The following is a 13306-nucleotide window of genomic DNA, read 5'->3' on the forward strand; positions in this document are numbered from 1 at the left end:
CTTTTCTGGTTTGAGAAAACCTCTGTGCAGTGTCTGAGGAAACACCTCTTCCAATTTGTGTTTTAGGGATATTCTGGGACAATGAGAAAACCAGGTTGATATGAACATAAACATTTGAGATTCGGCCCTCTACTGCAATAAGGAAGGCCTCTTCTGTTTCTTCTTTAAAGATATAATTGTGATCCAGTTTCCTCCATCTACCTGCTCCCACAAATGGTCTATCTTTTACACAAAATGCAAAAAGCTCTTTTCCTATCCCTGCCAATATCCTTCCTTCAGCTTCCACGTATTAGCGTGATTAGCGCTGACGAGCAGGATGAGGAGCTCAGCTCAAATCCTTCCCTTCCGCTTCCAGGCTGCGGTTCCCACCTTGAAGAGAGTCTCCCCAGGGGAGCCAGAGCTGCCACCTCAGCATCCCCTGGCACTAATCACCTGTGAGTCAGCAGGACCCATTTAGCACTCCTCAGCCCAAGCACCTCCTGAAAACACAGTGGGATGTTTCAGGCAAATACTGTCAGCCTCTTAAAATACTGTAGGCAAGTTCAGATCCTTTTTTTTCCCCCACTACTCTGTAATTATTATTATTATAATATGGTATACTTGACAGGCTATAGCTGGTAAAACACACAGACAAAACCAAAAATCAATGGAAGCGTCGACGAGTTAGCAATGTAGAAAGGAAGGAAGCATAAGAGAGGATATAAAATGGGGAAGCCAATTAGTGACCTATTAGTCTGTGATTAGTGTACTGGTCTGAAGTGAAGAAATTGAACATGGCATTTGGTTATCCTTCTGAAAGGTAGTCTCAGTTAAAAAGTTTGTGATTTAAAAAGACACTGTGAAACTTACCACCTTGGGGATCTTTTAAAATACAAGTTTCTCGGGTTCTCATTTTTGCAAATTATGGCTCAGAAGAAACTAGCAAGTGATGCTGATGGGTTTTTCTGAGAGACAGCCTAGTTTTACCAGCAGTGGTTTGAAACAACTAAGAAAACTGAACTGATGTCCTGCCCTGTTCTACAGAAGAGCTGCCTTTACATCCCCTTGCTATTACCAACTTCAGCATGTTTTGCTTCTCAAAATATTGCCTTCCAGTACAAACTGTGGCTGTTATTTGTTCAGCATACATTTATGATATCTGTCACTGATTTCTTGCCCGCTGAGAAGTCTGACAGGCACTCGTGTCATTTTGTGACTGTTGCACTCCATTCCCAGGTGCTAAATTATCAATACAAATAAATCCTAATCAGACTCTGTAATTTTCATATTGCTCACCTGCAAAAATGGCATGGCTTTTTGCAACTTTATAGGAAGATAGGAGTAGGGAATAGGAAGGAAAGGGGAAAATCTTGACACCACATCATTTAACACGTGACTGATGTGACTGCAGAATTAAGGTTTTGACAGTATTTTTTATGTTTTCCATGAAAAAGGCTGATGGGGAAGTGGCATTTCAGTGGACATTATTTCAAGATTTTTATGAATAAGTGTTTTAGGGTTGGGGAAATAAGGAGAAAGTAGTTTGGCATGAGGAGGAAGGCCACATAGCTGAAAAGTGGGAGAAAACAGTGTTATGGACTTAAGGCTAAGATGCTTAGAGAAGTTGAGGGAGTAAAAGGAGAATGTAAAGAGCTCCTCCTGTATTAGGTAGGCAAATTTAATTATTTCTGCTCTTTAGCTGGAAGGATGCCTGTCAGATTTTCTGGGTGATTCCTGAAGGTAAATATCAACATGGTCAGACCATGGTGGTGAGGACCAAAGAACAAGACTGGTGGGAGGAGGAGCTGCTATGGGCATGCATGGGCTCGACTCACGCAGAGGCAACTCTCCAGCACGTCTCACCTCTCCCGCGGGGGCTGTAGGAACTCACAGCAGCTCTGCTGGTCTTTACGATCCTAAAGAAATTACAGCTCCCCTGTAGGGGAAACTCAAGTCTTCTTCCCATGCTTCCCATGCAACTACCAGCCCTTGGTTTCTGACTCCACTCCTCGCCCCTCTCCAGCAGTACCAGCTCAGAGCGTCAGACTTTCTACAGTGTATTGCCAAGCCACTTTATCTGCCCAGGCTTAGAGCAGCTCTGTGGCTGATGTCTGAAATTGTTTTGGTCTGCTTTCATTGATTAGTTGGTTATTTTCTGGTTTGGCTCAAAAAGGAATGGCTCATTGTTGTTTGTTTGTTTGTTTGTTTGTTTGTTTTTTCTTTGTGCCATTCTGGTTTTAATTCACAGCAAGAGCGTTCAAAGTTTTGGACAAGGATTCTTTATTCTCACTTTCTTGATTATAAAATGAAGTGCATTTATTTCCTATAGCCCTTGCAGGAAGAACATCTGGTTCTTCAATTAGTTTCCAAGATGCCTAAGATCCCCAAGAATATAAACCTCCATTGATTTGTGGGGAAGTAAGAAAGATCATGCATAACCCTGTACAAAAGGCAAACTTAGGGCATGCAAAAACGCATCTTTTCCTAGAGCAGGGCACTGTTTTTTTGCTGAGGAGCCTGGGGTATTAAGGCACCATTTGCAGTCCTGATTGATAGTCTCCAAGAAGAAAGTTTGTAACACTGCTCTCCCTCCCGACTTGGGCTGGGCCAGCTGAGACTGGTCTTTGGCCACCAGCTCTGTTCTGCCTGAGCCGGTACCTGCTGCTGGCCCTGCGGGTGCAGCCTCAGCTCCTCAAAGTCCATAGGACCAGGGTCCCACTTGGCGTTTCTGCAAAGGCAGAACCAGACCTCTCCACTGAGCTGCTGTTATCATCCAACAGGATAAAAAGCAAAAATTGTATTTCCAATTGATTTATACATTTCTGGTCTTGTGCTGTTTATATCTTCTATATGGTAAAATAATATGTTTTAAAAAAATCAATTTGCATGGAAAGACTAGAAGGGAAACTAAAACAGCCTGAAAATTTTGGTTTTTTATACATCTACAATCAGGTTTTAAATGAGAAGTGACAGGAGGGACACTATCTTTTGGAATTCCCATCCTCTCCAAATTCTTTATATGCATTAGTGGAACAAAATCTGTAGGGTCCTGAAATGCAATGACCAAGAGTCATCTACACAGAACCTACACAGTCACCTAGACAGAGAAGAGAAACTTTTTTTTGTTGTAAACAGAGCTGTAGACATCCTCATAGGAAACAAGGTTACATTTGAACCTGTAAAACCGTAATTTCGTGAGGAAATCAAATCATCAAGATGAAATTCAATACCAGCAGCCAAAAATGATATCTAGGGAGGAGAAGGGAGATAGAAATGTAAACCTTATTATTGGAAACTTTTGTTATAGTTCTCTTAGCTATTTCAACATGTTTTATTAAGTTTCTCTCCCTCTGCACCTGTATTTTATGTGTCTCTTTTTTTTTTGTTGAAGCTTAAACTGGGATTTCTTCAGTGCTAAGGACAGGGAGCTTTCCAAGGAGACGAGTGACAGTGAGGTGTGCTAATCTGTCAACACGGGAGCATCCGAGGTCATGGGCAGGGTGGTGCTGGAGACGGAGCCTGAAGGTGGAGTGTGTGACACTGTCAGTGGGTGCTGGAGGTGGCTGTGAACACCTTGAGAAACACGGGAAGAGTTACGAAGTTGCTTGAGGACATGAAGGGAACAAAGTGTATGGACACCTCTTTCTGATCACCTGCCTGTGGAGGGAGGTGCACGGCACCAGGAGGGCAGCAAAGCCAGCGCGTCTTTGGGGGCTGAGCAAGACCGAGGCCCCAGCAAAGGTGCCCAGCTGCACTGCGGGGTGTCCTGGCTTGTGGTAGACACAGGGACAGTAGGTACAACCCCTGGAAGATGGCCACGGCGGGGCTGACGCTCCTCCCAACACAACCGGATGAAATTCCCTATGATCAAACACGACAAATGGAATAAAAACTTAGTTCTGGAAAACCTCTGCATACTTCATTACCACCGTTGCCGTATAACCCACTATTGCCAAATTCAAGAATTGGGGATAAAAAAAAAAATGATAACAAACAAGACGTCGTCTTTCACAAAGAGGCGTAATCTGCTTAAGGTTGTTCTCCCATTCATCGGGGATGTCGAGACGCTCCGCTCACGCCTCCCCCGGGCGCCCCGGCGGGGCCCAGAGCAACGCGAACCGCTCCACCGTCGGCGGCGGCTGCCGGCCGCGACCCCCGCCGCGGGCTGGCTGGCGGGCTGGCGGGCTGGCGGGCGGGCTGGCCGGCCGCCCCTCCTCTTCCTCCTTCTTCCTCCACTTCGCCCCCGGCACAGCCCCGCCGGGCTCCCGTGGGCCGCCCGAAGGCGACTGCCGTTACCCGGGGGCGGCGGCCGAGCACTGCCCTCAGAGCAGCCGCGGCGAGCGGGCGCTGAGGGGGCCGCCTCGCCCGCCCCGCCTCCCGCCCCGCCGGCCAATCGGAGCGGCGACGGCCGCCGGCCGCGCCTCACCATAGGCCGGCGGCGCTGCCAGTCTGAGGCCGCCCCCGCGTGGGGCGCGGCGGGCGGGGGGAGGTGGCTTGCCGGCTCCGTGCGGGCGGGCGGGCGAGCGAGCGAGCGAGCGAGCGAGCGAGCGAGCGAGCGGGGCCGGGCGGCGACGGCGCTGCGGTTGCGCCATCTGTCAGGAGCCCCGGTGGGAGGGGAGCGCCCGAGCCGCGCTCGCCCGGGCTGAGCGGAGCGAGGGAGGCAGCAGCAGCGGCGCGGAAAGACCGTGTGAGCTCATCCCTGCCCGGCACGAAGCCGTCGCCGCCTCCGCGCCCGGCCGGGGCTCGGCGCAGCGCGTCTGCCCGCCGAGAGCAGAGGCAGCGGCGCCCCTCGCTGCGGGCGGGCGGGCGGGCGGACGGGGACAGCCGGCGGAGGAGCAGAGCGAGGAGGAGGAGGATGTGAGTGCGGCGGCGCCGCCCCGGCCCCCGCGCTGCGCCGAGCCCAGCCGAGCCGCCTCAGGTAATGGAGGGGACGGAACCCGCCGCGCCGCCGCCCCGGGGGGAGCCGGGGAGCGGGGAGGGGGGGGCAATGGATGGATGCTGCGGCGCGTTTGTTTCCTTTGTGCGCCCGGGCGGTGATGAGGTGCGGGGGCTGCGGGGGAGGGGAGGCGGCCGCTCCGCTGCGGGTGTCCCCCACGCACCCCCACGCATCCCGCCCTCCCCGCCGGCCGCGGCCTGCGGCGCTGGTGAGCGGCTGTGCGGGGCCGGGGCGGGCGGGCGCTGCGCCCCGGCGTGCCCGGGGGTCGCCCGTGTCCGTGTCGTCCCCCCGCTCCGTGGGAGCAGCCGGCCGGGGAGAGGGGAGGGGGCACAGCACAGGGCTGTGTTTGTTGCCGCCGAACTGCGAAAAAGGGGAGGGGAGGAGGGGGGGGTATAAATAAAAAGACCTTCTCTCCCTCTGAAATAAATGGTATAGGATTTGCGCGTCTGTGACAAAGGCCTCTTTCAGGGAAGAAAGAAGGGACGCACAAAATGCCCAAGGGTGGTAGGATGTGAAAAGAGGCTTGTTTCTTGTCTTCCCCCTAGAGCCTCTCTGTTCCTCCCCAGATGAGGCCGCTGATCTGGTGCCAGATCCTTTCCAGCCACATTTTAGATTAGCGAGAGATACCAAACGCCACACCATGGGTGCCAGCATTTTGCTGCGTCTGCAGAGCTACAGTGTACGTGTCGCCCGACCTCCTTAATAATGCTCGGTTTGGTCCCTGCTTCCTCGGGAACTCCCCTTATTTCTGCTCTGTGTAGATTTTGCCTGTGCGTGAGCACTAGGACAGGGCCAGGGAGGGAAGGGGGGCACTTTGTGAAAACAAGACCATGATATCTTGGTCCGCTCAGTGGTGACGGGGAGGGCAGGGCTGAGCCGGTGCTGGAGCAGAAGGTTTAGGCTGAGTGGAAAGCAACCCTCTGCAGTTGTTCATCAATCATTCTGGTACGCTCTGATTCTTAAAATGCTAAATAACAAGTGGGAATGGACTGGGCTTTTGAAATGCATGCACGGGACTGGGAACGCCTTTGAGTTTGTCATTTTCCTCCTTGTGTACAACCTCCTTAACTCCCACATCCTTCCTTCCACCATCCCTGCAGCTGTAACACTTTCCAGTATCTCCTCCCCACACACCCTTTTTTTAAATATTTTTTTTTCTTGATATCTTTTTAACTAGCGTTCTGTGGCCAAAGCTTAGAACAATTGCAGGTGAAGATCTGTTTGTTTATGTGCTGGTAGAGGAAGTGCTTTCGTTAGGGTTGACTCTTCTGATCTCCCATGAGGAGGAACAGTAAGCTAAAGGGACACTGTCAACTTGAAATCCAGAGAATGTGCATGATGAATGGAGAGCTGTGTCCAATATTACACCCACCGTTGAGCTCCCTGCTGGAGATCTGTGTTTTTTATAAGCCTGTCTTCTGACTGTGTGGGTTTGTCATGCAGTGAAGGAGTAAAAACACACTTCAAACAAAGTTCCGTTAAGTGAACAAAGGAGGCCAGAAGAAAAATACCAGAGTGGGAAGGGAAGGCAACATCTCCAACTTCTCAGTTACATGCATTGCAGCCACTGCTTGACCTGGTGGGAAACTGGAGGGGAGAAAAGTTAATTTTTACAACAGAACATTTGCTTAGTACCAGTACAGAGGAAAGATTATTACCTTCCCCCAGTGATACAGTTTTCTAGCACCTTGATGTATATGCTCAGAAAACTGGTAACACTTGGTGAATGTCAGCAGATGGGTGCCTTTTCACAATTTTTAAGAACAATTTTGATAAGGTAATCTCTCGGAAAAAACAATGAGTTCCTTTTTGAGCCTTTTTTTTTACCTCACAAAGCTGTGATTTTGATGAAAAAGAGAATGGAAGATTGCCTAATTAATGCCTTAAACATTTGTATTTCATTGGCAGTAGGCTGCAGATTTCTCTTAGTTTGTTAAAATGTTCAGATGCTTCTTAAAGGGTGCCTGTAAGCCTGCTTCTTCTCCGGCTCTGACAAATTACTGCCTCATCTGCATGGCTCATCTTTGGCAAAAATAAGAATTTCCAATATGAGGTTGTCTAATGGTAGGCCACTGACTGTGGTGTTTTGTGGTTTATGCTTCAGGCATGTTGTTTCAGAAATTCTGTGTTGCCTGCTGGTGGAAGATGTAGTGGTGTGAAATACCAGTTAAGTGTAAAACCCTGAACAGGCTTCTCTAGAAATTGTTTTGATGTTGAATAAATCCATGTCTTCAGTGAAGGGTAAACAACTTTGGCATATGGGCATGGCAGTTGATGTAAGGCAGACATGACGAAAGCGGTACAGAGAAATTGCTTATTAATCATTTTCATTTTAAGTATCTTTAAAAGTTGGGCCCCATTGAAACATTTATATTTCGTTTGAGTAAGTAAGCATTGCTGAGGAACTAGATATTTATGAGGTACTGTACTAGATTTCACAATAACTTTATACGAAATGCCTGAATAGTGTCATCTGAAATGCATGGGTGGAGTCTGACAGAGAGGACCCCTGTGGTCACTGGCCCTATGTCTTAGCTGAATTAAACCAAATATACTAATCAGGACATGGTATGGTCTGCACTGGGTTTACTGTGTAATAAAATTGTGGCTAGATGAGTGAAAACTGTTCAATGCCTTTGTGATGATTTAACACTGTAATATGATACATCTACAATACCATATATTTAGTTGTGTTAAAGAAGGCGGAGAGCTGTTGGCCACCTTATGCCTGATTACTTTTATTTAACCAACATCTTCGCTTTGCTGTTGTGCTGCATTATAGTGCTTTTACTTCAGGGAGAGAAAGAGTTTCACTGACGTGTTTTCCCTTCCTCCTTCACTCTGGGGTGCACATTAATATTTGATTCAAACTTGTTTTGTAAAGTTCTGCTTAATTCCGTTTGGGCACTACTTTGAATGTATAATAATGGTGTTTGTTTGTGTCGTGGACAGTGCTTTGTAATTTACTTTATGGGCAGGTCTGTTGCTGGCAGGGTGTATTGTCAAAGTGACCTTCCCTCGAGAGGGAGAAAACCAATAACTTCTGTCCCTTTCCCACCCCTGCAGCTCCCACAGAAGTGTCTTCACAAGTGATTTTGACCCATTACTCCAAAAACAGGACTTGAACTGACAAATCTAATTCACCCGAGCAATCTCATTGAAAAGTAGCAATAAAGGACTCCTTTGGTGACAAAAGGCCTACAGATCTGTATCGTGCAAGTCAGCGATTTACTTAGGGGGCAGCCCACAAAAGGGTTAGTGTCTTCAGTGTGGGGCATCCTGAGGCCTCACTACCAGGGCGGTTGTGACCCCTGTGGATCTCACACCCCTGAGCAGGGGATGTAGCTGCTTGCTGTGCTGTGTTGAATACATTACGCACCTTGGAGCTGCACTCCCAGGTGCCGATGTGCCGGGGGAAATGCTGCCTGGGCCACCGAATACCAAGTGCCTCAGAAAGAGGTGGAACTCCAGTGCTGTGTCTGCCTACTTGCTGGGTGTCTCACTTGGCACCGCAATGGCTTGCTCTTATAGTTTAAAAACCCCAAGCTGCACTTGATAAGGTAGCAATAATTTAAAAACAACAACAAACACAACAAAAAACCCCCTTATATCTTACATTTCAATAGGTGACAAAGATGCAGGTGTAGAAGAATTGGGATTTTTAGCATTTGCATCCTCTCACAGATTTTGCCCGTAGTGCCTGACTTCCTTCTAAACTGAGAAATGAGAGGTCCGGATGAAAGGTGAAAGGTTTAAGTTCTTCCAGTACATCCAAGAAGCCTACAACACTCCTTAAGGAGCACATGGGCCTCGTTAGCACTGAGCTGTAGGGCAGTCTCCCTTCTTAACGTGCTCAAGCACTGGTTTGGTTTCAGGCAGGTAAGCTCAATTTGAGTAGTCCAGTTGGACCTGTCTGCAGGAGGTGTCCTTGAGCCCTGAAACTAGAAACAGGCTTGACCTTATGGGAATTTGCAACCAAGGAGAAGTGCCCCGTTGTTCTCCTTACCACTGGCCGCAGGAAAACAATGGCATTTTGTAAAGGATTTTCAGAACTCTCCTTCATTTGGAATGGGAACAAAACTGAACAATATCAGCACTTTTGCCAGGGAAAGTGAAAAATATAATTACTTCGAGTCAATCAAAACGTGTCGCCTCATCTTGCTTCTGACTGTTTTGAATGGTAACTTGCTATGAAAGCAAGGATTTCAACTTAAAATATTGGTACCTGTTTGGAACAAAGTAGAACCTTTGACATCTTGACTTTTTACTGAAGTATAAAGTCAGCAACAGTTTTACAGAGGTTTTAGATATGGATAGAACTAAATTTTCCTGCAGAAAATGACTGTCATATTTTTCCTGACCAGCTCTACTCCTTGTATACCATGAGTTTGAATGAACACTTTTCATCTGGAAAAGCGACCAAAAATCTAGCCTTGCAATATCAACTGATAAGAATTAGATGGCCTGAGTGAAATCATTTTTTCAACAGGGGAGAGGATAGCAAATGGATTTTAAACTTGATGTCCTTCCCAAAATGCAGCTCCTTTTTTGTATTAAAAGCATCCCAGCTTGAGTGAATCTACTGTTGTTGTTTGTGACAAGGTGGTATGGGGAGAGTTTTCCCCACGCTTTCCAGCTCAGCTCCTTCTGATTCAAGGAAGTCTTGCACCTCTGAAAGTTGCTTGTTCCACACTATAATTTTCTAGACTATCTGTAAGTAATAAGTCCTACTTGATTAAGCCAGTAACCTAAATTCTTAGAGCAAGATAGTTGATGTTCTTTACGCTGAGACATGGTTTAATGTGATGAACTATACAAGGCAGCTGCGATGTGAGAATGTTTTGATGGGAATAGAGAAGGTCACCCTTCTACGCTTATTTATTTTATTTTATTTTGGTGGCCTTTTTAGGAGGCGGCAATGACTGGATGCCTTTTCTAGCCTAGGGAAATTCTTCGTCCCATCCTGCTCCAGGTACGCTGTGGCTACAACCAGAAAAGAGGGATGTTGAAAAGCGGCTGTTGAGTGATGTGCTTAGTGCTTTGAAGTACAAAGCAGCCCAGCCAGAGCTCCTCAAAAGAGATACTTTTAACGGTATCAGATCCTGTGCTGTGAGAGCAGTTACTGAGCTGTCCCCAAAACGCACGGCCCTGTGGTTGGTGGCACTATCGCCAGCCAACCCTGAATGAAGGCGCCACCTCACATAGCACAATTTGCTTCACAGCTCTTGGGGTGGCCTGGGGAGGAGCTTCTTTGCATCCTCGATGCTGCCTTGCAACAGATCTGGGAGCTCTAAAAGAAAGATAAACATCTAAAGCTTTGGCTGTGTAAGGGCTTTAACAATTTATTTTAACCTGAAATCGAGACCTTACATTTCAGGCAAAATCTGCTGTCAGTACTCAGGCTTCCAGAAATGCTTTAAAAATGTTGTTTTATTCACCAAAGCTATGTCACTAAGAGTGATGAATTTGGAAAGTGTTTTGAAGCTGAAAGTGACAGTAATGGCACCAGCACAACACATGAAGAAGCAGAGAAGCACCTGGGGTGGAGGTACATTGAACAGCCCAAGTGAAGAGCTGGCTGAAGCAGGCAGAGGAAGCTGCTCTGGTGTGTGTGAGTGAGAACGTTTGCTTTAATAGAAAAAAAGTGTTTGGCACCACTTAAACTTGCAAATGACTCTTGTTTCAGCGATTTTTGGAGGAGGAAGGAGGAAACCTCAAATGATTGGCTTGACTTAGATGAAATATCTTCTCTGTTTGAAATTGTCCTTTTCCTCTTGGCTCCGGTTCTACCATGTTAAGAGATTTGACCAAAATAATTCTCGAGCATTTTTGCTGTACTCCAAGATGAAAATATTATTGTCAGATAATTTTTACCTTGTCAGACTTCAGTTTGCTATATGAAACTATACAGAGAAGTTAAATGGGATGTGAAAATGAAGATTAATATTAAATACCCATCAACTTTTTTTTTTTTAAGAAAAACTTTTCTGTTCCATGAGAGTTCTCTAATGACCATATGTGGTGGTTCCTAGCATGCTTTTTCTTTACAATTTCTATTATTTTACTTGTGTGGGTTTTTTTTTAAACAAATAAACTTTAACATTCATTTGAAGGCTTTTTATTGTATTAATAAAGACCTTCCAACCTCCCTTGTTTTAGAACAACCTGTGTGTGAAAGAGCACTTTGCTTAACGTTGATCTTTGACTTGCAGCTGTACCAGTTACAAAAGAAGCAGCTCTGAAGGTTTTCCTGGCATGACATTGGAATATCACGTAGTTCCTGATATCAGTGAACAGATAACTGTTGATTTTTATTTTTTTTTTTACAAATATGTTGTTTTTTTCCCTTTTGTGCCTAACCTTTAAACTGCAGAATTGCCCTGGGGATTATAGTTGACATTAATGCTCTTGCTCACAATAATTGGGCAATCTTGTTGCTGGTTAGTTCAGAAGTTTTCCAAGCTGGAAGCTGTGATGGTGTGCTGCGTCGCAGCATTGTGGTGGGAGACGAAAGAGCTGGGCATCTAGCTGGAGCTGAGATTAACAGTAACATTGGTGAATGACCTCGTGTCGGCTCCGGGCCATCAGTGAGGCGCATAGTAAGAGTATTAGTGAATTTTTTCTCTCCATTTTTAGCCTGTACAAACTTCACGACTATGTTAATGAGGGCTGTAGCTATCTCTGTATCAATCAACATCCTGTGACTCTGGGGGCTGTGTTATCTGTCAAAAAAAATACAGCAGAAGTTTGTGTGTTCCTTTGTAACTTCTGGACTTGTATCACTTCTCCACAAAAGTACTTTTCCTTCTTCTGAAACAACTCAATCCCAGACCTGGTAATTTCTTAGGATTTAGCATAAGACTAGCTGATACCCCTGTTTGGAAGACGGTGATGGTTGCGTCCTACAGCCGGCTGCTTTTACCCCAGGGAGAACAGAGCAGGTGTAAGAGAAAGCAGCTCTCAGACTGTTAAAAGAAAGAATATTTGTTTGTTCCTGGGACTGAGTTTTTCTTTGTGGACAGCCTCTCATTAGGAAGCAATTATATATTTTCCAGGAAAAAAAAAAAAAGCATCTCTCAGACTTGTAATGAAAACCTCGATTGTCTGACTAGGCAATGAGACTGTTTCTTGTCTTAAACTATATGTAAACGCTCAGTGTTTATTTTTAGTGGTGAGGTTAACGGTGGTTGGGGTTTTTTTTATAGTGAGGTTAATGACCTCTTGCATGTTTTTAGACATCTCTGTGGACAGGTCCTCTTGCGCGCTGTCACTGTATGCTAATAACATTTGAAAATGGGCAGGTCTGAATAATAAGATTTCAGAGGGGGAGCCCACATCCAGTAAGATTTTTCTCTAAAGATGAACAAAAATGCCAGTTCTGTTGCCTGCCTGCCTTGCTCGGAAGTAAATGAAAACTCCTAAACTTCCTTCTGGCATTTGGATATGAAATCACCAATAGACAATGGCATTTCTAGTTGTTGTCACTCTGGGGGGCATTTGAATTGGTGATTTTTGGTAAAAGACGTTCTAGGTCCCATTTCCAAATTCATTGATCGTGTTTTGCTGGTTTCACTAATCATGAAGGAAGAAAACTATTTCAGCCTAATCCTTTGAATAGCATAGTATCTGATGTCATTCATAATTTTCATTTAAAGCCTTTAGCCGAATATGCAGGTCATTTGTTACAAATATTAAGTTCTCTGGGTGTCTTTGAATGGTCAGCAATCTTATATTCATAAGACCTCATACTTTGGACTCGTGAGGGGAATAGCAACTGGATTTTGATTTTATTTTTTAATCTCTCTTTCATTCAGAAAGACTGACGCAAACCACCTTTAAAAGAAAAAAAAAAAAGAGCCAAACATGTTTAATGCAACCCATTTTATTAGCTGTAATCACAGTTGAAAAACTTTGTGAGCCCATCGGCCTATAATTCACATAAGGTCATTGTACAGAAGCTGGCAAGCTGAAGAGGCAGATTTAACTCTCAGTCTAATAGGCTGTATGCTCTCAAAAATACATGCATAGTGTTGGCTTTGATTTCTTTTGACCACCTTTCTAACAGTTTCCTTTTTGTAGGAAAAGCAATGAGCCCAAAAGTTTGGCCGAGAAGAGAGACGCTAAATGATGTGACCTTGTGAAAGGAACATCTCTTAAATCTGAAGGTCAAAAATTTCCTTGTGTGCATTGGGGAAGGTAGGAGAGGAGTGTTGACTATCTTTCTTGCTTAGGGCAGCATTACTAACATGCTTAAAAACTGCAGAACTCCTTGTCCTAATGTTCAAGTGGGGCTGCCAAAAAGGAAAAAATAGGGCTGTGGACAAAGTGCACAGGGAAGACTGTGTCCCTCTTCCTCCTCCTCAGTCGTCGCAGGCAGAACGGGGAGAGCAT

The 13306-nt window shown here is 45.9% G+C and overlaps 1 protein-coding gene across 5 annotated transcripts in view; it reads left to right on the top strand.

The window, feature by feature from the left end:
- Nucleotides 1-4524: 4524 nt before the first annotated feature.
- The window catches only part of FYN (FYN proto-oncogene, Src family tyrosine kinase), a 145077-nt gene continuing 136295 nt past the window's right edge, over nucleotides 4525-13306 (top strand). For all 5 annotated transcript variants that reach the window (XM_054194662.1, XM_054194664.1, XM_054194661.1 and 2 more), the window contains exon 1: nucleotides 4525-4897. The gene's annotated coding sequence lies outside the window, so the exon portion shown is untranslated. The remainder of the gene's footprint in view (nucleotides 4898-13306) is intronic.

The sequence above is a fragment of the Rissa tridactyla genome, chromosome 3, assembly GCF_028500815.1.
Source record: "Rissa tridactyla isolate bRisTri1 chromosome 3, bRisTri1.patW.cur.20221130, whole genome shotgun sequence".
In the NCBI taxonomy this organism is placed as follows: Eukaryota; Metazoa; Chordata; class Aves; order Charadriiformes; family Laridae; genus Rissa; species Rissa tridactyla.